This window comes from Sarcophilus harrisii, chromosome 4, assembly GCF_902635505.1.
Source record: "Sarcophilus harrisii chromosome 4, mSarHar1.11, whole genome shotgun sequence".
Taxonomy (NCBI): Eukaryota; Metazoa; Chordata; class Mammalia; order Dasyuromorphia; family Dasyuridae; genus Sarcophilus; species Sarcophilus harrisii.
The window spans coordinates 339,413,472-339,439,732 of record NC_045429.1 but is presented as its reverse complement, the minus strand read 5'-3'; the positions used below and the strand labels follow the sequence as shown (position 1 = coordinate 339,439,732).

The following is a 26,261-nucleotide window of genomic DNA, read 5'->3' as shown; positions in this document are numbered from 1 at the left end:
TTTTTAATTTATTCTTATTTAGTTGAAGGGAGACTTTTAATTTGGGAGAGCAAGACACAAGAACTCGAGAGGCACAAGATCAAGACTTGAAGTTTAGTAGAGTAGATAGAGCACTGCGCCTGAGCTCAGGAAGATCCAGTTTAAATGTAGCCTCAGGCACTTGCTAGCTATGTGACCCTAAGCAAATTATTTTAAAAAACTGTTTTCCTCAGTTTCCTCATCTGTAAAATGGATATAATATCGTCTACTTTCCAGAAGTGTTGCAAGGATCAAAAAAGATGAAAATTCTAAAGCATTTGGCATAGTGCCTGACACATAGTAAGCATTATATTAATGCTATTATCATCATCATCATAGTTTTTATTGTTGTTATTGTCATTATTATCATTATTAGTATGCTCTGGGCTTCTCTCTCTCACAGACAAGCAAGCTACATCTCTCCCTCGGGGGGAAATTCCCCTCATGCATAGGGTATCTCTTTTCTATGATACTACCTCAAGCTCCAATGGGTTATATTTTCCCATCGTTAAAGCTCCATTATTAGCACCCCAATTCCATTTCATATCAAGTAGTTTTTACTTCAAAGCTATAACAAGAATAATTCTATGAGCATTTCCCCCAATATTCCCAAAGTACATCTCCCTTTTATCACTTTGATTTTTGTTCAAATACATTCATTACAATGAATTTCCTGCATAGCTTCTGCTACATAAGTTCATGTACAGATGCAGCATGTCTCCCAGAAGGATTCTTCCTCTAGTCTGAGGTTCCAAATGTCATTTCCAAATATTACTTCTTGCTTCTTAGTGCATCAGTATTGAACTAATTTAATTGTAAGCCATGACTTGTATTGGAGAGGTTGCATCAATTGAGCCAGCTGATGAGGTCTGCACATGCGCCATTATACCTACAATAAAAATTTTGGTTAAAACAAAATGAAAAAATAATTGGGGCAGGGCCAAAGGCAGAAATCATAATTATGCATTTGTTTAGTACCATAATATTATGAAAAAAAGTACTGATTTTGGTAGACTACAGGTAGGGACTATCTTGTTTACTTATCTTTATATTCTTGGCTAATGACATTGTATACAGCACATATTAAACTCTTAAAACGCTCTTTTCCTCGCTCCCCCATCTCTTTGTCCCCTTCTCCCTTCCTCTCTGTCTCTGTCTCTGTCTCTGTGTGTCTATCCTACTAGGTACCAACACAGTCATCACAGCCCTCTACTCATTATATATATTAATTACTTCTCAACGAGGTAAATTCACAGACCACATATACCCCATCAAACCAACCTTCACCCGAGAACACATATTAATAACCCTACATCTTCTACCTTTACTTACCATTTCCATCTGCCCCAAATTTATTCTCAGTATTACATACTGCAAATATAGTTTAATAAAAACATTAGATTGTGAATCTAAAATTAGGAGTTTAAACCCCCTTATATGCCCGAGAAAGTTACAAGAACTGATAACTCTTGACCCCATGCTTAATACCCATGGCTTTCTCACTTTTAAAGGATAATAGTCATCCATTGGTCTTAGGAACCAAAAATTTTGGTGCAATTCCAAATAAAAGTAATTAACTATTTATTGAATACTTCTCTTCTACTAGCCATCATTATACTTACTTTTCCTTTAGCCTATAATATACTTCTACCACACAAAACTATTAACTTCCCACTATTATGTAAAACTATAGTTAAACTAGCCTTCTTCACTAGTCTTATCCCATTAACACTCTTCATCTATTCTGGACAAGAATCTACTATTACAAATTGACAATGATTTTCTATAAATGCATTTAACCTAACAATAAGCTTTAAACTAGACTATTTCTCCATCATCTTTATCCCAATTGCATTATACGTCACATGATCTATTCTAGAATTTTCAATTTGATATATACACTCCGACCCAAACATTCACCGTTTTTTCAAATACTTAATTATTTTCTTATTCACCATAATCATCCTTGTATCCGCAAAATCCTATTTCAACTGTTCATTGGATGAGAAGGTGTTGGTATCATATCATTTATACTCATTGGATGATGATTTGGACGGACCGACGCAAACACCGCTGCCCTTCAAGCTGTACTATACAACCGAATTGGAGACATTGGATTTATACTAACCATAGCATGCCTAATAATTAATAATAACTCCTGAGATATCCAACACATCTTCATAACAAATATTGATACATTAGCCCTCCTTGGGTTAATCCTTGCTGCAACTGGAAAATCAGCCCAGTTCGGTCTGCATCCATGACTACCCTCAGCAATAAAAGGCCCTACTCCTGTGTCAGCATTACTACACTCTAGTACTATAGTTGTTGCAGGTATCTTCCTACTAATCCGATTTAGTCCTGCTACACAGAATAACCAAACAGCTTTGACTATCATACTATGCCTAGGAGGAATTACAACTCTATTTACCGCCATCTGTGCTATTACCCAAAATGATATTAAAAAAAATCGTAGCTTTTTCTACATCGAGTCAATTAGGCTTAATAATAGTAACTTTAGGTCTAAACCAGCCACACTTGGCATTCTTACATATTTGTACACATGCCTTCTTCAAAGCAATACTATTCCTATGCTCTGGCTCCATTATTCATAGCCTCAGTGATGAACAAGATATCCGTAAAATAGGAGGACTACTTATACTCCTCCCAATCACATCCTCTGCAATTATACTAGGCAGTCTAGCCCTCATAGGAACCCCATTTTTAGCGGGATTCTACTCAAAAGATGCAATCATTGAAGCCATAAATACATCACATGTAAATACCTGAGCCCTATGCATGACACTCATTGCTACTATACTTACAGCTTTTTACAGTATACGAGTAATTCACTTTGCTCTACTAAATGAACCACGATTCCTACCCCTCTCTCCAATAACCAAAAATAACCCAAATATAACTAACCCTATTATATGACTAGCTCTAGGTAGTGTCTTCACAGTTTTCCTCCTCACAACGAGTATCCCTCCTACTACAATAATTCCTATAACAATACCAGCCCTATTAAAAATTTCAGCCCTAATAGTAACTGTTGCAGGCATCCTAATTTCAATTGAACTAAATATATTAACCAACAAAATACCAATCATACCTCTAATCCACACACATAACTTCTCAAATATACTAGGTTACTTCACACACATTTTCCATCGACTAAACCCCCTAGCAAGTCTACAAATAGGTCAACACATCGCTACCATACTAATTGATCTAGGATATGAAAAAACTGGACCAAAAGGCCAAGCTAACTTACACAGTTCCATATCTTCTGTTATTACTTCAACTCAAAAAGGACTTATCAAATATTACTTTCTTTCCTTCATAATCTCTATAACACTAATCCTTCTAATCCTATAACTAAAAACCACGAATAACTTCCAAAACTACTAAAATAGTAATAAATAAAATCCAACCCAACAACACCATAGTCCAGCCCCCGCAACCGTATAACATAGACACTCCATTCCAATCCTGACCTACACAATAACTACCTAACGAATCAAACAATTCAATAGCTGTAACCACCTCTACCTCCCCTGACACTATAAATCAAATCATTTCTATCAATAAACTGAGCAACAGTATACTAAAAGCCACTATATTACCTACTCAGCTTTCAGGATACTCTTCAGTAGCCATAGCAGCAGTATAACCAAACACTACCAACATTCCTTCCAAATAAATCAAAAATACAATTAACCCCAAAAACATACTATTTAAACTAACAACAATAGCACAGCCCAAGCCTCCACTAACCACAAGACTTAAACCCCCATATACAGGTGAGGGTTTAGAAGAAAATGCCACAAACCCAAAAATTAATATCAAGGACAACACAAAGATAAGCATCATTTCCATATTAGTTTTAGTATGGACTTAAACCATAACCTATGACCTGAAAAACCATAGTTGTAATTCAACTACAAAAACTAATGACCAATATACAAAAGACACACCCTCTTTTAAAAATTATTAACCACTCTTTTATTGACCTACCCGCTCCATCTCATATCTCTGCCTGATGGAACTTTGGATCCCTATTAGGAGTCTGCCTAATTATTCAAATCCTCACAGGCCTATTCCAGCAATACACTACACTTCAGATACACTTACTGCTTTCTCCTCCGTAGCCCACATTTACCGTGATGTTAACCACGGCTGGCTACTTCGTAACCTGCACGCTAACGGGGATTCCATATTCTTTATATGCCTGTTTCTATATGTAGGTCGAGGAATCTACTATGGATCTTACCTCTACAAAGAAACATGAAACATCGGTGTGATTCTTCTACTTACCGTGATAGCAACAGCATTTGTCGGATATGTCCTTCCTTGAGGCCAAATATCATTCTGAGGTGCTACTGTAATTACCAACCTATTATCCGCTATCCCCTATATCGGCACCACTATAGCAGAATGAATCTGAGGGGGTTTCGCAGTAGATAAGTCAACTCTCACACGGTTCTTCGCCTTTCACTTCATTCTACCATTTATCATCATAGCATTAGCTGTTGTTCACCTACTATTCCTTCATGAAACACGCTCTAATAACCCCTCAGGAATCAACCCAGACTCAGACAAAATCCCATTTCACCCCTACTTTACTATTAAAGACACCCTAGGTTTCATATTCCTTCTCCTTGTACTTCTACTTCTAGCTCTTTTTTCACCAGACTTATTAGGAGACCCAGATAACTTTTCACCTGCCAACCCATTAAATACACCACCTCACATCAAACCAGAATGATATTTTCTATTTGCATATGCTATTCTACGCTCTATCCCTAACAAACTAGGAGGTGTTCTCGCTTTACTAGCATCCATCCTAATTCTTCTAATCATCCCACTACTATACACCGCTAACCAACGAAGCATAATATTTCGCCCAGTCTCCCAAACCCTATTCTGAATTCTCACCGCCAACCTAGTCACACTCACCTGAATTGGCGGCCAACCCGTAGAACAGCCATTCATTATTATCAGTCAATTAGCCTCTATACTCTCCTTCTTGCTTATTCTTGTCCTAATACCTCTTGCAGGGCTATTCGAAAATTATATACTAAAACCTAAATGAAGAGTCCAAGTAATTTAACCAAAATACTGGCCTTGTAAGTCAGCTATGAAGGTAAACTCCTTCCTAGGACCCATCAGGAAGAAGGCATCATGCCCTGCCATCAACGTCCAAAGCCGATATTCTACTTAAACTACTTCCTGCATTAAAAATATTTATTTATTTTTATTGCAAAATTCAATTTGTATACTATCCCAGTATTAAATTTTTTTTGCAAAATTTTTGCAAATTTTTAATTTAAGTAAAAATATCTATTCATGTATATACATATATCAATGTATAAAGATATATTTATGTATATAGAACATACATTTATATTTCTCTATCATATAATAATGTACATATTAATCATTTATTACTAAATACATTAATATAATATATTGCTAATCATTAATAAATACATTCATATCTTAAACTAATATTATTCATAATAGTACATAATGCATAATATGTATATATTACATAAGACATATAATGTTGGCATACATAGACATCAACTCCATGGACTGAGATCAACAAACCTACTTCCTCTAGCAGATCATCACCATTAGGAATACCTTTATCCTCCACTCACAAGAGATCAGCAACCCGCCATCTGAAGACACTATATCCTTCAGAGCAAGCCCATAACTTGTGGATGAACCTTCTTTCCCCTGACTGGCTATTGGTTGCTACTTCAGGCCCATTTGTTCCTATTTCAGCTCAACCATGCTTTTCGTAGAGGCATTTGTGATGGTAACAATGCTGTTTGGCCTCATATCGCAGCATCTCCAGTGATCGTTACGGCATTAGGTAGTTTTTAATTTGGGGGTGGTTTATCAGCAGGGTGGAAGCCTGGGGGACGCCATTAAAAGTGCAGACTTACATAACAAGGCCAACAACATTTTAAATGGACATCAATTGAGAATTAATATCGGACGCGCGTTTATTTCCATTATGGTGCAAATATATGAATGATGATTAGACATTTAATTAGATAAAAGCAATACAGATATATAGTGTTTAGATATTAAGATATATACTAAATATCAATTAATTTATTCATATAATCAATGATCGATAGACATATTATTATATTAATAAACCTTACTAGACATGAGTTTATATTCCCCCCTCCCGCAATATATCACTTTCGACTAGACAATACAACCAAGAACGTGTTTATACAAGTGAGCGAATCTGTGAGCGTATATGTGTATGTATGTGTGTGTATGTGTGTGTGTGTGTGTATGTGTGTGTATATGTGTGTATCTCTCTCACATTCTCATCTCTCTGTATCTCTGTATTTTTCTGCCTTTGTCTCTTTCCCTGACTCAAACTAGTCATTCTTCTCTCCCAAAGTGTCCATAGCAGCCATGCAGACTCCTTAGTTAGCACTTAGCATATATTGCCTAGATTGTTAGTAAGTTTTATGTTGAGAGCTCATGGGCTACTCATCTGGCAGCTTTCTTTAGAAAAAGGAACACAGAAGCAAGCTCAGTGGTTATCAAGGACAGAAACATTTTCTTGTTACTGTCCACGACTCTTAGCTTGCTTTCTCATTCCTGATGCACAAACACTTTATTCTTCTCCATGCACTCCATGATCCAGTCAGACCAGGTTAGTCTCTGCTTCTTACACACTCCAGCCTGTCCTAGTTCATGCCTTTGCTCTGATTATCTTGCATGCCTGGAACATTCTCCTTCTCCAACTCCACTCCTTAGAGGCCCTAGTTTCATTTAACTCTCAATTTAATGACCTTTTTTCTACAGAAGACTGTTCCTGCTTCCTAACCTCTAAGGTTTCCTTCCTTCTACTTGTATCTTGTATGTAGTATCTTATATGTACCTATTTATTTATATATTGTCTTCCTCAGTGAAATGTAAGCTTCTTGAGGACAGAATCTCCCTTTATGATCCCAGCCTTTAGCACAGTGCCTGGTATGTAGTAAGAACTTAGTAAGTGTTTGTTGGTTGGTTACCTCAGTGAAATGTAAGCTTCTTGAGGACAGAATCTCCCTTTATGATCCCAGCCTTTAGCACAGTGCCTGGTATGTAGTAAGAACTTAGTAAGTGTTTGTTGGTTGGTTAGTTGGTTGATTTGGAGATGCTTGAGCAGGATGAGTCACACACATCAGAGTGACACCAGCACTCCATGAATAACATTGTACTGTTACCTTTGATTAGTCTAACCAATTCTGGAAAGCAAACTAACTATGGCCCAAAAGTTACTAAACTATTCATGCCCTTTGAATCAGCAATATCACTACTAGGCATATACTCCAAAGAGATCAAAGAAAGAAGAAAAGGATTCATAGTTACCAAAATATTCAGAGCAACTCTTCTTGTGGTGGCAAGAAGTGGAAACTAAGGAAATACCCATCAATTGCAAAATGGCTAAACAAAGTATTATATATGAGTATAACAGAATACTATTGTCAACAGCAGCCAGTTGTGGTTATTTGCACTGATCAGAGTTAAGTCTTTCAAAGTTACTTGTCTTACAATGCTATTGTTATTGTGTAAAATGTTCTCCTGCTTCCTAGCAACAATATTATATCGCAGCTTAGATTTAAGAATTTTGATTGATATAATGACCAAACATCATTTTAGAGGACTTAGAATGAAGCTTACTACATACCTCCTAGCACAGAGGTGCTGGATTCAGAATGCAGAATGAGACATACGGTTTGGGGCCTTGCCAAAGTAGGAATTTATTTTGCTTGGTTGTGTTTATTTGTTGCAAAGGTTTTTTGTTTTGTTTTTTTCAAATGTGGTGAAGGTGTGAGGGAGGGAAAAGAATTTTTAAAAATTAATTTCAGTCACTATTTGTGACACCAGGGGCAGCAAGATGGCACCTATAGTGGATAGAGTGCTGGGCTTGACATCAGAAAGCCAGTCTCATCTTCCTGAGTTCAAATCTGGCCTTAGACCCTTCCTAGTAGTGTGACCCTGGGCAAGTTAATTAATACCATTTGCTTCCATTTCTCACCTGTAAAATGAACTGGAGAAGGAAATGGCAAACTGCTCCAATATCACTGCCAAGAAAATCCCAAATGGGGTCACTAAAAATTGGATGTGACTGAACAACAACGACACTGGTAAAGCCACTTACCTGCTGCTTGCCTCAGTTTCCTCATTGGTAAAATGGGAATAACAATATCACCTATCTCCCAGGATTGTTGTGAGGATGAAATGAAATTATAATTGTAAAGCACTTAACACAATAATACAGTAAGTATTATTACTGCAATACAGTAAGGTGCCATATACATATTAGTTTATGTAATTTATTAGTTCATTATTATATTAGTTTATTAGTACATAATGGCATATTTCTATAAGGACAACTTAAAGGAAGTAGATCAACATTGTGGGCCCAACTACTCCAAGCCTCCCAATTCTCTAATGATGTGTTTCTTTCCTACAAGAACTCCTTTGACTCACATTTTATGAGCTAGAGTATGCTCATGGCAGGATGCCTACTCCCTAATGTAATCACTCTATATCATCAAACCTCCTTTCTCCCACATCTCTGTATTCCCCATTACATGATTCATATTTTATATAGTATATTTACATTATATTGTGAATGATATAATTCATGTACATACCATATTCACATTATTTACATTCTATATATTTACATTAGTTTGTATAATTTTGTGTATTATATTTAATTATGTATTATGAACATAATATATAATATATATACATATACAATGCATGTATATATAATATATTAGATACATATGCCTTCTACCACTAAACTCTTCCTATTCAGTATTTCCTCTTAGTATTAGTGGTTTTGATGTTATAATATGCAACCCTGTGGGTGTGGGCTGTGCTCCCCAGGGGATAATTGCCCTTTCTTCTAGAATAACTACATTTTAGAAGAACAGATTGTACTCTGCTCCCTGTATCATGCTGCTCGATATGGGGATCCATACGAGGTCTTCTACAAAGAACACTAACAATGTTTGGTTACACTAGGTGAGGCAGACTTAATGTTTTACTGTATTAGAAATTGGTTTTTCTTTAATTAGTCCTATTCCTTAATTGGAAGAAATGTCTTCAGGATCCTCCACAGAATGGCTTTGGTTCTTTGTCTCCTTCTCCTCCCCCTATTGATTGATGTCCTGTGTTCCTTGACCCTTGAAATCTTGTGCCCCAAGATCTGAGATCTCCCTCAAGTTTTCTTTCTACCTTTCCCTATTCAAACTACCCCAATATACCATGCACTGAGTTAATCATTAAATCTCTATGTCAATATTTGTTATTAAATAGTAGTATGGCACTCAGAAAGCTATCTTTTTTATAAACTTATGCTATGTTTCTCCAAAAAGTTTAGCTTTCTTTTTCTCTTTTTAAATGTCCATCCACCATAAAGAAGGAAAGAAGGAAGGAAGGAAGGAAGGAACAAAGGAGGAAGGAAGAAAGGAAGGAAGGAAGGAAGGAAGGAAGGAAGGAAGGAAGGAAGGAAGGAAGGAAGGAAGGAAGGAAGGAAGGAAACTTTGTTTTGTAATTCAGATGACATCAGTTCTTTTTTTGAAAGCAGATAACAGTTTTTATCGTGAGTCCTTTGGGATTGTCCTGAATCGGTATATTACTATCATTTAAAATTATTCCTCATACAATGTCACTGTTACTATGTATAATATTCTCTTAGTTCTGCTCACTTTATTCTGCATCAGTTCATATAAGTCTTTCCAGGATTTTCTGAAATCATGCCGCTCATTATTTCTTATAGTAAAACAATATTACATTAAAATCATATACAACAATTTGTTGTGCCATTTCCCAATTACAGGGCACCCCCCCAATTTCCAGTTTTTAGCTACCACCAGAAGAGTTGTTATGTTTTATACAGACAAGTTCTTATTCCTTTTTTTGGATCTTGGGATACAGATTTATCTGTATTGCTAGGTGAAAGGATATACATTATTAATTATGTATGAACTATGCCATAGTTACAAATTGCTCTCCAGATTGGTTGGATCAGTTCACAGTTCTATCAACAATGCATTAGTGTCCCATTTTCTCACATCCTGTCCCACATTTATCATTTTTCTTTTCATGTTAATGTGTAAGTATGACAGGTAACTCAGAGTTGTTTGAACTTGTTTTTTCTTTCATCATTTTAGAAAATATTTTCACATGATTATAGATAGCTTCTATTTCCTTGTCTGAAAACTATCTGTTCATTATGTTTAACCATTTATCATTTGGGGAATGATTTGTATTCTTATAAATTTTATTCAATTCTCTAAATATTTGAGAAGCATAATTGATATTTGACTCTTGTAACAACCTGAGAGATATATCCATTTTACAGAAGGGAATACTGAGTCATACAGGGGTTAAATGATTATCCCAGAGTACACAGCTAGTATCTGAGGTTGAATCTAAACTCAGGTCTGATTCTAGGCAAGGTGCTTTTTCTACTGTATTACCTGGCTGCCAGTTCATATAAGTTTTCAAAAGTTCCTTTCAATTTTTCTTGAAGAGAGACTAAGGGTTTTCTTTTTGTTTCTCTTTAAAATAAATATATTTGTTTATTTTTTATTCATTTATACTCTATCTCTCCCATTACCTCCCCACTGAACCTCCCTAACAACTTTTGTTGTTAACAAAAAAAAAAAAAAAAAGAAAATTGTCTTCCTAAACATGCATAGTCCAGCAAAATACATTTCCATATTGGCCATGACTAAAAATATATGTTGAGATTAACAATTTTTCTCCTGGGCAAAATGAAGCATCAGAGCTTTATTTACAGTTGGCAGATAAGCACAATAAAAACAGGAGTGTAGGACAAGTAGATGATAGAATGCTGACCTTAGCTAACCTTTTGTTCTGGCTCAAATAAGCCAGAGAGGATCTTTCTGAGTATCTAAGAATCTTAAACTATCTGTAACAGAATAAACTTTGATCTCTAAACAAACAGGATTCAAAATGAAAATTCCTAATATTAACCTGTGGGCACTCTGTTTGACCATATAATTAATTAACCATCTATCTATATGTCTGTCTATCTATCTATCTTTCCATAAGCTCTGGGTGGATTTCCCATGATTCAAGTATATTCAACCAATTATCAGGAAGGGGAAGCAATGCAGTAAACTCCTGTTTATAAACTACCCCCCTCCCCTCCAAAAAAACCTAGAAAATATATCAGATCAACTCCTGATGGTGAAATCCAGAAAAACAAAAACAAAAACACAAGTTTTTGGCTCAACAAAGAAGATAGATAGGATGGTTGGTTGTCAGACATTGGAGATGGGGCAAATCAGTTAACACCCTACTTAGGGAAGACAATTGTGCTTTAGGGCAAAAGGAGGTCTCATGGGTCTGAGACCCATACCCTAGATCCACACTAAGATACTGCAAAGGGAACAGGTGCCAACTGACAACTTTGTCACCCACTACCTAGTCCCAGACCTCATATTCAGATTGGAGTGAGAAAAGGACTAGCCTGTAGGAGTGGAATTCCTGGGTAGGGAGAACCCTGGTGAGTGTGCAGAGAAAGTTCAGAAACCAGAAACAGCAACAGCAGTTGCAGCCACAGTATGGTTCAGGTCTCTGGCCTAAAGCTGGGTCTTATTTCTCATGTCTAACATTGCCTGCAGAGGAATATTCAGAGTGGGATTCCCAGGTATAAGGAGAGTCTACAATTCTGCTGCTTGAAACCAGTAAAGCTTTCTATTTGACTGATGGGGCAGAGTCCTGCTCTTGCTATTCTTTCTCAGACCCAAACCCCAAGTCAGGAATTTGAAAAGGTAAGGGAGAAGCAATCAGATTTACCCTAGATCAGCTCACTCTAAGAGCACTGAAAGATTGAAGGTCACCAGCCTGACTCTGAGATCCTAAAATAACGACACTCTATACCCCAAGAAAACAGCAACACAAGTTTAAACTATATAGGATTACTTGTCTAGGGAAGGGGAGAGGTGGGGAAAGAGGGAGAAAAATTTGGAGCACAAGGTTTTGCAAAGGTAAATGTGAAAATTATCTGTGCATGTATTTTGAAAAATAAAAAGTTATTATTTTAAAAAATAGCGACAAGACCCACCCAAATCTTTCCTCTAGAAATATCACAGAATCCAGCTCTAACATCAAGTCCAAAATCAGGAAGTAAGCTGGAAGAATGGGCAAACAGAACCCCAATATTATGAACTATTATACCGATGGAGCATTCAAGACAATTACTAAAGATAATGATTTCATAGAATCTATAGGCAATGCATTAGAGAAAAAAACACAGTGTGGGCATAGGTAGAGTTAAAATTCCTAGAAGATTTTAGAGTTAAAAATATTTATATAAGGGGACTGATAATGTTTAAGGGAAAAAACTGGAAAGGAAATGAGAGATATGGAAGAGAGAATTCCAAAGGGAATTAACAGCTCAAGCAATAAATTCCCTAAACACCTGAATGGGTCTAACAGAAGCCATTGATTCCATGAAGAAATGAGAAATATTAAAACAGAGTCAAAAATGAAAAATAGAGTAAAACTTGTAAATACAACCTGAGAAAACAGATCAAAGAGAATAAAAATTTTACATTATTGGTGTATTTGAATACCATGACCAAAAAATGGCCTAGACATCTTATTTTGAAAATTCTTAAAACTGTCCAGATCTTTTAGAACCAGAAAGTAAAGTAGAAATAGAAAGAATCTATCAGTCACCTCCTGAAAGAAACTTAAAAATGAAAACTCTCAGGAACATCATAGCTTGATTATATGTATTTGTAACAGGGGTTTTCTTTTTCTTGCTTTCTCACTGGGGTGTGGAAAGGAAGCAAGAGGCAGAGAAGACTGATCTTTATTTGAAATAAAAGTTAATTTTGAAAAATTAAAGGGATTCTATCTATTATACGTTACCCAATATGGCATGGATAGTCCTATAGACATGATCCTAAAAAACAATAGCCAATAGGAGATTATATATATCCAAGAGAGTATTTGCCAACAGAGATTATATGGTAAGAAAATCAAAGCTCAATGAAGCAACATGTCCAGAAAATATGTTGTAACAAGCAAAGAACAGGTCAAATAAAAGCAGTTTGAAGTCTTTGCAAAGAAAAACAAATCAGGAGGCTCTGGCTTATCAAGAAGTATGAGTTGCTCCCCCATGTGTCTGAATTTTTTCTGGTGTTCCCATGTACGATCACTCTTCCCACTGGTGCTCATATTGCAGGAGTGTGCACCCTGAGTTTAAGGGAATGTGAGGTGAGAGTGATGGACATGTTCTATTGCAATTCTTTTACTTCATCATGTAACCAAAATGTTTCAACCTACTATCCCACAGTCTGTCTACTATATTTCCCCTTCAGAGTTTTAAGGTATCTCTGAGGGACTGGGGTGTAAGGGTCTGAAGAGAAAGCACAGACAGTTCAGTCAGGAAGCACAAAGGCCTTGAAGCCTGAGATCCCCAATGTGGTTTTCTGTAACCAGCACAGACTGCCTTGTGGGCAGGAAGCTCTGGTCACATTGAGATCCTTGTCATCAACAGGTGGTGTCTCCTTCTCTAATTGGCTATGCGTGTGACCTCACAGACCCTATATAAACTGTGGGGACCAGGAAGTAGGTGGCGTTTTACTAAGAGTTTATTAGGAGTTCGTCAGGAGCTCATTAGGAATGAGCAGGAGGTCAGTTAGGGCAGGATGTGAACACGCAGAATAAAAGATCTAAAGTTTGCATGTGGCTGTCCTTGAGAACTCTGTTGAAAGTAGAACCACCGCTCACTGAAGGGGTGACCAGAGATCTCTGAAGACCTCTGATTGAGTTAAGATTGGTAAGAAGCACTGTATTAGACAGTGGCCAGAGATTTTTCTGAAGGCCTGGGAATTAGGAGTGACTGGCAATAGTAGTTTCTGGGTGGAAAATCACATTGAGGCATCTGTTCTTCATTGCTATTGGTTCAGGGTCCTATATGTTTTTCTCACTATAGCCATCAGTTACTAGTGCTCCATTTCCTTTTAATTACTTATTAACTAGTTTTAACTAATTTTTGCGAGGGTAATGCTTGCAAAGTATTATATACTCAAAGATAGCAATAGCAAAAGGGTAGATATTTCCCGCCCTCCCCCCAACACCTTAAAGGCACAGTCTCCAGGGGTGAACTCAAATTTAGCTCGGTTTCTACATAGCATTGGTTCCAAGTTTACTTCTAAATCTGGCTTCACAACTGGTTCAATTATAACCTGTTGAGTCCAGAAAGTACATTTAAAAATCCTTTCTAGCTCTTTAGAGCATCAAGGCTGAACTGGCTATAAAACCTGGATTCTGATTCCCTTCACCTAAAATAAAACACCAAAGGACACAGAAAACCAATACCTGTATTCACTGACCCCATAGGCTTGGACGGAAGGAATCCTCCTGTTCTCCCTTCCAGGCACGCTTCTCACTAGATGCTGTAATCTCAATCAACAAAATCCATTAAGATTGTTCATCTGAACATAATGGTGGAGGCTTTGTTAAATAGTATCCTTTTGAAGACAATCCCTAGTTCTCATTACACAATCAAAAGGATTACAGTGGAATAAGCAAATATCATTTACATAATATCTCTACATGCTCTACCATCTCTCCAAAGAATTTCCATTCCAAGACAACATAGAGACATGTATATATATCCTCTAACAACTTTTAAATTAAGCAAACAGGTTTACCATGTTCTTGCCCATGTCTTAGATGGAGTAATGAAGAATATAGTCAAAGTGGCTGCTCCTTCCTCCCAATAGATCCTGATCCTGATAGGAAGGTGCTTTTTCCTTCTGTCTTTAAAAATATTTTAACTGAGTAATAACTATGATATGACAATAAGAAGTTTTTTTTAAAGAAAGTTAAAAATGTTTTTATAAGAGGAAAGACTATGCTTGAAGGGAAAATTGGAAAGGAAATGAGAGCTATGGAAGAAAGAATTCCAAAGGGAATTAACAGCTCAAGCAACAAACTCCCTAAACATGTGAAATGAAAAATGACATTGGTAGCAGTTTTTTCTTGTCAACTATAGAAATTGAAGGGAGAATATGGCCAAGATCTGAATTCTCTTTCTCTCCAGAAATAAAAAATCAATAAAATGTTCTCTGACAGATTTTAGCTTAACCGGTACACAGGTGGCTTGGTTTGGTTTTGTCTTTTTGTCTTCCCATAATCCTTTCTTAAGACATAATAATACAATCATTATATCCATGAGTCACATTCGGTTAAGTCTTGTCATTCACTCTGCTTCCAGTAAATACTTTGATCTCACCATTATAGATATTTGTATATGTATAATACTTTTCTTTAGTTCACCTCTTTGACATGCATGCCTGGAAGTGGTATCAATAGGTCAAAAGCATAGCATGCATAGTTTGCTTTCAGAGTAATGACAGTTGTTTTCTGGACAAATTGGACTAATTCAAGCTCTACCAACAGAGCATTAATGTATCTGCCTTTCTACAGCCCTTGCAACATTGATCATTTTTGTCTTTTGTCATTTTTGCCAATCTGATGGATATGAAACAAAACTTCAGAGTTGTTTTAATTTGAGTTTCTCTAATTGTAAGTGATTAAGAACCTTCTGAAATTGTTATCTTAAAGACTGAAATTCTTGCAATTTACTTTCCAAGGTTTTGACTCTACTATTCAGAATTAGTCCCTGGGATCTTTTCACCTGATTTGTAGTTGAAACCTAAATTTTTGTCTGCATTAGAATGTGAGTTCCCTGAGAGCAAAATTGTATTTTTTTTTCTGTTTACTTCTCCAATCTCTAGAACATAGTAAGCATTTAATTAAGCTTTTTTATTTACTCCCAACTCCCAAAAATAAATTCAAAAGAAACTTGCCACTTTTTTAGCAAAAGGGAAAGAAGATAATAGCATGTCCAGAAGTCACATATTTGGGAGTATAATTGATGATCAAAATAGTGAAACAAAGTACAAAATTAAACAGGAATGGAAAGAAAGTTAAAGAACCCAAATAAAGGGACTGAAAATCTCTAATTCCTCTATCATATTAGTTTTTGGAACTACAAAGTACATTTTCAAATAAATGTTAAAACAGCCTCCGTGTTTTAACATGGAAGAGAAGATCAGACAAAACTGTGGACTTTGGTTGTCATGAAATATACAATTAAGATTCTAAAGTCTATTAGATTCCTAATCACAAGATTAGGGAAAAAAAATATTTTTAAACCTTAGGAGTGCCCATATAATTTTAACATTTACACTGTGTGTGGATCAAAACTATTTATCTAAAAGACTCAGAAATTTCTACTTTCAAAATTATGACTTAAACATTCTACATCATAGCATTCATAGTTTCCCCCTTAGCTCATGTGCACAAATACGTCAGTGTTCTGATTTTAAAAACAAAGGCAAAAACAGATAGATAGTTTGTATCTAGCCCAGAACATAATTACTGTGTCTCTGAAAATTTATATCAACTACAATTCCAGGGCACTCAGGAAGAAACATGATACCCAATTCCACATAGAGAAATGATGAGTCATTTTTTTTTCTGGGGCATGGCTAATGTGGAAATTTGTTTTGCTTGATTATGTGTTTTTCTTGCTTTCTCATGGTAGGGATGAAGGAAAAATGGAAGAGAATTTGGAACTGAAAATAAAATTGAATTTTTTTTTCCTGGAGATAACTTTTCTTTTATAGTTTAAAGATAAAAAATAATTTGGAACCTCACATTTCTATTGGAACAAAGGTAAGAATATAAAACTTTAAAAAATTATTTTTATCTAGGCATAGCCTAAGAAGACAATAAAAGTATTATTTTAATAATAATTTTATTATTATATATTATTACTATATTATATTATTATATAATACATATTATATGTAATAATATATTATTATATCATTAATAATAATAATAAAAGAATGACCTAGGTAATTAGATATGAAATATAATTTAGATTTCAAAGAAAAAACCACATCACACAACACATCTATATTACTATCAAATAAATCCTATTTTGTTAAAATGTATTTTTTTAAAAATAAAGAAGTTAAAAAGAAAAAAAATTCATGTACATAGCAGGCCTATTTTTTTTCCCTTTCTCTATGTTACTTTGTGTTGTCACCTTCCATAGGAAGTTATGGTCATATACTTTTTAAATACACATTCTAAAAGTTTGATAAACTTGGCATCATTTAGCTTTGGCTTTTCAGTAGGCTATACTCACATTCTCCCAAGTCTTTCTTTGAAAACAGAAGTGTAAACTTCCAAAGTATACAGGAATACTCAGAGTTCACTGAAGAACTATTAGCTTAGGGATGCATATGTGAAATACTTTACTGGTTCATATGAGGAGCTGAATTTTAACAGCTCTAAGAGTATATCATATACATTGAAATTAGGCAGAAGAGACAAATAGACATAGAAAGGTGATGAACAAAAGTAAAGATCCAGAAAGAGAGAAGGTATATTTTTATACAGACAGCATTTTGAAGATAGAGTTGAAAAAGAAATGTATTTTAATTAAATACTTCAATATTTAATGCCATACAGATTTGCAACTTCATGTATAATCTTTTTCTGGTTTACTTTGTATAAAGGTTTTCTCTTCTAGAGCCAGGAAAGTTACATCTTTTCCTCAGGGTTCCAGTGTCCCCAAGACAGTGGGGAGTTATAGTTTTTTTTAACTACTGTCATTGGCTTAAACTCTCCCAGCTCAGTTTCCTTATTGCTAACTGCTAGTGACTAGCCTCTCAAGCTCCATTTAATTATTTAACATTAATTAGCTTTTACAAATGGATATTTAAAGGGCTAAAGTTGCTGACTTCTGATTCAAAAAAATAAAATCACAAAGATTGACTTGGAAAAAAATGGATATTTAGTTCAAAGCTATTCAAAGAACCAATGTACATTTTTCTCTAATATCTTGGGGACACTCACACTCTACATAAAATCAGGCCCATCTATTCACATCTGGCCTCTCTATTGGATGAGTCCTTATCTCAATTTCCTATGGTTTAGATCCAGAATTCACTCCTGAAGATCATTCCTTGCTCCCTAAGGGAACTGATGCTGCCAAAGATGCTGGAAAAATTAGAAAGTCAAGATACCTTCCTGAGCTCTAGAAATTCATAAGATTGAAGAGGTCCAGTTTCTTCATCTACAACAGAAAGAAACAAATGCAGAGACCAAGGGCCAAGACCCTTTCACAGGACCACATGACCTCAGAGGAGGAGGCCAACAGGCTTCTTTCTTACTTCACAGCCTTGTCTCTTCTAGACAGTCTGAGCCAAGGAGTCACCAAGATCCCCAAGAACAAAAGACAAAAATGACCTCAAGATCATAGACTTTTCTAAGGCCTTTTTTAAGGTTTCTGAAGATTCTTATCTTCATTATGAAGTTAGTCTATTGGAACCAGTTACAGAATGTCAATGCCTTCTCCCCAGGGCATTTTCATAACTCTCCTGAACAATTATGCTCTGTCCATCTGCAGCTTCTCTAGATGAGGAACTGTCCTATGTGTTAAGTGCCCATTACATTTATATGCATACATCTTACCTTAATTATACTTGCTAAGTTCAGAATTTTTAAAAATAGAGAAAATAGAAGCAGGAGCTAGAACTTTAAAAAAAATTATAAAAAAAACTTCCAGCAGAACTAAAAAACAACTGTATACAAAACCATGGATATCTATTTCATGCTGGTTGGTTTTATTTTTAAATAACAGTAACATTTCTTACATTACAGGTAGTTAAAAAAACAACAAACAACTGTATACAAAACCATGGATATCTACTTCATGTTGACTGGTTTTATTTTTAAGTAACAATACATTCACTGCATTAGGGAAAACTAAGTCAATCATTAATCAATAAATATTTATGGTCTGTTATGTGCCATGCACTACATTAAGTACGGATTACAAAAATAGTTAAAAGACAATCCCTAAGATTTTATACTTATAAGCTTATAATTTAATGAGGAAGATAAGTAAATATATACAGCATAAGCCATATATCAGATTAACTTAATACAGGAAAAGCACTGGAATTAATTAGGGATTGAGGAAGACTTCCAGTAGAAGATAAAATTTTAATGGGGAACATGGGGCAGTGGATAGAGGGTTGGCTAAAAGTCAGGAAAACGAGTTCAGATACTGAACTGATAATTTATGAAATGGAGGAAGCACTCTCTATTCTTTGGATACTTGCCAAAAAAGACCATGATGACAGTGGGAAGGGAGATTTCAATTACACTTTAATAATTCACAGAAGATGTAGCAATAAATAGGTACAGAAAGTATTGGGACAACTAATGAAGGAGGTACAAAATGAGATAGCATGGGGATGGAAATATAGTGCTGAAAAAAAGCAGGCAGCATGAGAAACGGAGGGAAGACAGAGAGGCATGAGTTGGGGATACTCAGTATCATGGACCTGATGGAAATGAATGAGGGTTTGGGGGGCAAGACTTTGAAGTTTCACTTTGTAGGGTTTTGGGGAAATCAAACTAATTATAATAAGTGCTACCTTGGGGTTAGTTCATTAACACATTCAAAATACTTCAAAATTGTCAGTAAAACATTAAAGTTAACACATTATCACAAATTCACCAGCACCATTTGATTTTTTGCTGATCTTAGTGCAGATGTCTGAGATTTGCACATCACAGAACTAAAAAGTCCTACAGCAAACCCTAGATGACTTCCCTTGATTCAGTACATCTTACCAGGGTATGATTTTTGATTAATAGATATGACTTGTAAATTATGCTCCTTTGATCTTTGGGATAGTTTGTACAAGACTTCTGGTTCCCCTTGGCAATCTTAGTTCCCACTATTACAACTTTATACAATTTATAAATGTGGGGAAGGGGAACCCTAACAATACACAATTTTAACACACATACCAGTCATGTGACTTGGGAAGTCATTTAATTTCTGTCTGCTTCAGTTTCCTCATCTGTAAAAGGAAGTAATAATGTTACCTATCTTCCAGGGTAGTGGTGAGGATAAAGTAATAGTCATAAGGCATTTTGCAGAATTTTAAAACATTATATAACATATATATGTGCAACAACAACTATTATTATCATCACCACCACCACAATACTACTACTACTTCTTTCAAAACTGTCCCGTATAACTTTGCTTCCTTCTTTGGTTTCTTCTGTTCTCTTCTTTGCTATTAAAACCAATATTTCAACGGTCCCTTTATTTTCCTCAATATTTTTAACCTCTCCTATCCTTTCCAATCCCTAATTTAAAAAATCAAGATAGGGAAAGGATGACTTTTAAACAACTAAACATAATCAAGCAAAAAGGAATCCATAGAGGGGCCATGTATCCAAAATGTATATCTCTTTGTTCATCTAGTGTCTATCACTTGTGAGGTGGGTGACATGTTCTATCATGGTCCTCTGGAGACATGTGTGGTCACTGCATTAATCAGAATTCTTATGTCTTTCAAAGTAGTTTATCTGTATGACGTTATCCTCATAGAAACAGCTCTCCTGGTTCTATTTGTTTCATTTTGGGTCAGTCTGCACCATCCAGGATTATCTTTTAGCATCACTTTTATCATGTTTTATGGCACAAAAATATATTATACTCACATACCACAATTTGTTCAGCCATTGTCTGATGGGTATCCCCCTCCTCACCCCTCTCTACCCATATTCTAATTCTTTTTTTTCTTTAAAGTTTGCAAAATCTCCCCTTCAGGATCAGGGACATTATTTTTCTCTTTCTTAACAAATACCTTCCCTTTCTTTCTTATCAAATATCTTCTATTATTCTCTTTCTTATCAAACACCTTCCTTCCTCCTCACCTCCCATCCTCCCATTTCTTCTTATTTTGCTGTTTAGTTTGATGTATTTCTACACCAAATTATTCGGAGGGGTGTGTTTCTGGTATTTGGTCTCCCTTCTCTTTCCTTTCTCAAAACCCTCAGAACAGAACCAACCAGTTCTTCTGTTATTCTTCTTTGATTCCCTCAATTCTCTTTAAAGAAAGTCCTGAAGGGTTATTTCCTTAAAAGACAGTGAGTACTACATCATCTTGTAGATCCTTCTAATAATTCATATAAATTTATTTTTTTTTTTTAGATTTCTCTTTACTCTTGTGTTTGCATTTCTAAATTTCTACTCAGTTCTAATCTTTTCACCAGAAAAGCTTGAAAATTCCCTATTTCATTAAAGATCCATTATTTTCTTTCTCCCAATCCTAAATACCTTCTCTGTCCTCCCCCTTCCTTCTCATCCCACCTTTAGAATCATACTCAGATGTGCAAAGTAAGTTATTTGTCTTTGTAAGAAAATATTTTTTGTTTTATGGAATGTATTCCAAATCTGTCATTTCTAGCAAAAATTGCCAGGTTTAGGGATGATCCTGTGTTCCTTGGTTCTTACACTGTTTGTTTCCTTCTGGATGGTTGTAAAATATATATGTAGAAGCTTTGGATTTTGGCTATGATATTCCTGGAACTTTTCTTTTTTTCTTTTTTCTTTTTTCCAGAAAGTGCTTAGTAGATTCTATCTTTATTTTTCATCTTTTAATAATAAATTTGAGTAACTTTCTTTTGTGATTTCTTAAAAAAAATAATATTCAGAATTGGTTTTATTGAGTATTTTTAGATCATGTTTTTCAGAGAGTACAATAATTCTTAAATGATCTCTCTGACTTATTTCCAGGAAAGTTGTTTTTGATATAAGACAACTTATGTTTTCTTCTATTTTTCAATCTTTTTTATCATGTTCTAATATTCCTTGTCTTATGGAATCATTGATTTCAGTGGTCTACTCTAGTTTTTAGGAAATAAAGTTTACTGCTTTCTAAGTTGTTATAGTCTCCTCCTATGCTTTTATTTATTTTATATCTTTTGTGTCATTTCTTCTAGTTGTCTATGTATTCTTTGTGGAAAATCCCCTTTTTTATTTGAATCTCTGCTTGCAATTACAATGGAGTTACTCTTTCCTTTTGGGGGAATCTTTAGATTTATAATGATTTTTTGATACTGGTTGGTGTCATCTTTGATTTACTAATTCCTCCAGCTATAGTTCCTGAATTGGAGCTTTGTTCCAGGACTAACCTCTGTCCCCTTTTGTACTTTTAGATGTGATGGTCTGCCCTGCTTGGTCTCAATCTGGATTCCTTAAGTTTTTACACTAACCTCTTCTTCTTGGAATTAACTACCTTTCCCTACCTTCATATTTAAGATTCAAAGTGTTCTCCATTCAAAATCCTTTATGATATCAAGACAAGTGGCTAGGGATCTTGGAATTCTGGAGTTAGGTCTGAGCATCCTTGCTGAAGTGCTTGCCCTAGACACCATTGCTCCTTGTGATTCCAAGGGCCCCACCATGTGTTTACAAATACCCTGAAGGAGGAAAATTTTGTGTTTTCCTCCATCCTATATTTTTATACTTTCCTCTCACCTACTCTTCTATTTCTTTGGAAACAGAAGTGGAAGAAAGAAACAATTTGATAAACATCAATATTTATAATTCAAGGATTCTGTCCCTACTCCTTTGCCCTAGTTATTGCTCCCCATCTCTACTCCCAAATCCAGACCCTAATCTCTAGTTCTTATTTAGCAATAAATTGTCCTTACTCTTTCAGAGTGAGATCAGCTACATTATTTCCTTCGGAAATGTAGAAGCATCCTTGAACCAGGGACATCTTTTAAAATTATCATTATATTGAACCCCATTCTGGTATACTTCCCTATCAACCACAATAACTAATCCCTTAGTTCTAAGTATCCAAAATTTTAGCTTTTATAGGGGGATATTTGAAGTTATAAGAAAGGGAAACTTGAAGTTAACAAAAACATAAGTAGAACTATTTCCCCTCTCTCTCTCAGTACCTGTGGAATATACCCATTCCTGTACCACTTCAGGCTCTGGGGAGAGTGAGTTCAGATTTCACATAATCTCTACATAGCACTGATCTCATCAAATTCAAATTCAAATGTCTCAGCTACTACTGGGCTAAATTCCAAAGAGCTGTCAATCCTCATTCCTTGGAGACTCAGTGCTGGATTATTGAACCCAATACAAACTCTATTCTCAACCCTCCAGTGGTTTGTTGTACTGACCTTTCACAGCTCATTAAAAAGGAGCCACCTTTAGTCTTTTTAACCTGAAACAGGAAGGAAAAAACATTGTTGAGGCAATTTAAAGATATCAAACCCCAAAACAAGTAAACAAATAAACACCCCACAGCTAAGTTAGCGAATACTTAGACCCAAAGGAACAGCTGGGCTGACTAGGGAATGTATCCCAGTTTGGATTCTATAGGCATCAAAGAGGCTTTTCCCAATATGTGGTTATTAGCTGTGGCAGAATCATGATTGAAACTTTTGCAGTAATATAGAAGCCATGACACATTACAGAGTCGTGAAAAACATCAGGGACTTGCTGCTAGGAAAAGACATTATCCCCTATTATATGGATAGGAACAGTATCTTTCCACAGTTACTGCAGGGGTCCTCAAACTTTTTAAATAGGGGGCCAGTTCACTGTCCCTCAGACTGTTGGAGGGCCGGACTATAGTAAAAACAGAAACTTTGTTTTGTGGGCCTTTAAATAAAGAAACTTCATAGCCCTGGGTGAGGGGGAATAAACATCCTCAGCTGCTGCATCTGGCCCGCAGGCCATAGTTTGAGGACCCCTGGTTATCTTTAAAAGTATCAGGCTATAACAGCAGCTAGGTGGCACAGTGGATGGAGTGCAGATCCTGGATTTAGGAGGATCTGAGTTCAAATTCTACCTCAGACACTTGACATTTACCAGTTGTGTGACTGGGACCAGTTGTGTGGTACCCTGATTACCTCACCTACAAGAACTAGGATACATTTCTTTCTCTCTCTACTTTTCCCTCCCCTCTTCTTTTCTTTTTCCAATTTATGCTAGGCAGGGATGGTGCAATTCATCCACAGCATGGGCATCATGAACTGAGCTGGGTGGATGGTAAGGACTATCTTCCCTCCCTCCATTAAGTCCTTTGTTTCCAAGAAACGTGCTTGAGATGTGGTTCTGTTTCATTTGCTCTTTTCAGTTTTAAGTGCAGAAAATAGAGTCCCCATATCTCAACTGAGCCACGGTGAACCTGGAGAATAGAATTCCAGGTTAGATGCTATTGCTAATGTAGCAGAGAAGGCCCCAAGAAATGAGGCTGGCTGGGACTCAAGCCCAAGAGGGACTTCGGACTGGAACCTGGTAGGACTGTGCTATATAATAAATGAGGTAAGCTGTTAACCTAGACCCATTCTTCTCTCTAGAGGGGGAAGGGTGAAAAGTAACACACTTGGCCTATAGACAGGATAGGCCCTTTATGTTTCTAAATCTATCTTCCACATTGTTGCCAAAGTAGATTTTCTTAAGTGTGGGTCTTATCATATTATGTTCTTGCTCAGTGAATTCCAGTTGTTTCCTATTATCCCTACAAAAAAAAAAAAAAAAAAAAAAAAAAAAAAGCTACTCTCCAACTCTTGTAGCCCCTTGCCCATCTGAGCCTATCTTTTCAGTCTCATCCTACATGACTTGCCTTCCTACTTTTTTTTGGTCCAGACTGTTTGTCTTTTCGATGTTTCTCACACAGATCATTCAGTGTCTCTTCTCTGTTGCTTTTGTACTGGCTAATCTGAATGACCAGAACTACTCCCTTCTCACCTTCATCTTCTACATGGAGAAGCTGGTTTCATTCATGATTCCAGCTTGTAGAATTCCTTACTATAACAGCAGCTAAACCAGTGGTTCTCAAACTTTTGTTTTCATTAATTTTATACTATTAAAAATTATTGAAGATTTGTCCAAAGAGTTTTCATGTGAGTTATATTTGTAGACATTTACTAATATTAAACATAAAAATTAATTTTGCATTTGCAAATTCTCTAAAAGGGTTTCAGAGACCCCCTACGTGGTCTCTGTATCATACTTTGAGAATCTCCGAAGTATAGGCCGTAGGGGGTTTTGAACTTGGGAGATTGGAAGGCTGATGGTGTCTCCATTAGAAATGGGGAAATTTGTTTTTTTATTTATATTTTTATATAAATTTTTATATTTTTTATTTATATAATCATTTTTATTTTTGTTTATATAATCACACTCCTACGAGCTAGTTCGGAGCTGATGGTGATTATTTATTAATCTGTGTAAAACAGAATGAGATTGGTATCTTTTAAATCAAAGAAAAAGGTTTCAAAGAGCACTGGTTAGGATTCTGTACGTCTCCCCCTAAGGCAGCAAAGGTCCTGGAGAGTGGATGTAAATCCAACGGAAGCCACGGGACCGGCCAGTCAGTCACTTGACCCCTTAGCTCTGTGACCGGCCCTAGAGGAAGGGGACAACCAGCAGTAGTAGTAGAAGACAAAGCTTCCAACAGCAGCAACAATCATGGCCAACATTTGTAAGATATCTGAAAGTTTGCAAAGTGCAAATATTTTTTCATTGCAGAGAAGGGGAACGGGCAGGGGATAAGCGGAGCAGCCGCCGGGAGCCGGGTGTTTGATAGATATCCCGTTTGGTCCGAACCAGCATCCTGGGAGGCAGGTGCTATTCTCCCCATTTTGCAGACGAGTTAGCTGAGGCAGACTGAGGCTAAGTGACCCTCCCCCCCCCCCGGCCCTGCAGCGGATAAACATCTAGGCCAGATTTGAACTTCAGGCCAGGTTTTCCTGAGTCTCTATTTGTAGCCCACGAAGCCTCGGACGGATCTGCATCCGTACTACGTACTACGCAGGTAGCGGGCGCCCGGCAGGAACGTGCGCGCGCACGCATGAGGCCTCTGATTTCAGTTACGTGCATGTGTGAGGACATACGTGTACGTGTGTGCGCGCGTGTGAGGCACTGCAGCTATCTCGTCTCCTTCCTGAAACAGGCTGAGAACAGGGACAGTTTCGTTTCTGAACCGACCACCCTAGTGCCCCGCACACAGAAGATGCTTGGGAAAGGCGCGCTGACTGACTAGAACTTCCCCAGGACAGTGCAGGGTTTAACACCCGGGCGTGCGTAGGCTACCACCCTCCTCTTGGGGGCACTGGCAGTGCTCTCCAGTGCGCCTCGCGGGAGCCTCCCAAGCATTAGGGGGCGGTGGGGCGCTCGCTCGCGCATGCGCGAGCCTCTCTGGTTCCACCCGAGTGCCTCGGTGTCTCCCGGAGGGAAGACGTGGACACGGAAGTGGCTGGCGGCGGCAGTGACGGAGGCGGGAACGGCG

At 36.6% G+C, this 26,261-nt stretch overlaps 1 long non-coding RNA gene across 1 annotated transcript; it reads right to left on the bottom strand.

The window, feature by feature from the left end:
• Nucleotides 1-351: 351 nt before the first annotated feature.
• LOC116423315 lies at nucleotides 352-23,510 on the bottom strand. The gene is made up of 3 exons (XR_004233871.1): nucleotides 23,143-23,510; nucleotides 19,954-20,006; nucleotides 352-907 (listed from the first exon to the last, which is right to left on the bottom strand). It is a non-coding gene; the product is annotated as an uncharacterized LOC116423315 (long non-coding RNA).
• Nucleotides 23,511-26,261: the final 2,751 nt, after the last annotated feature.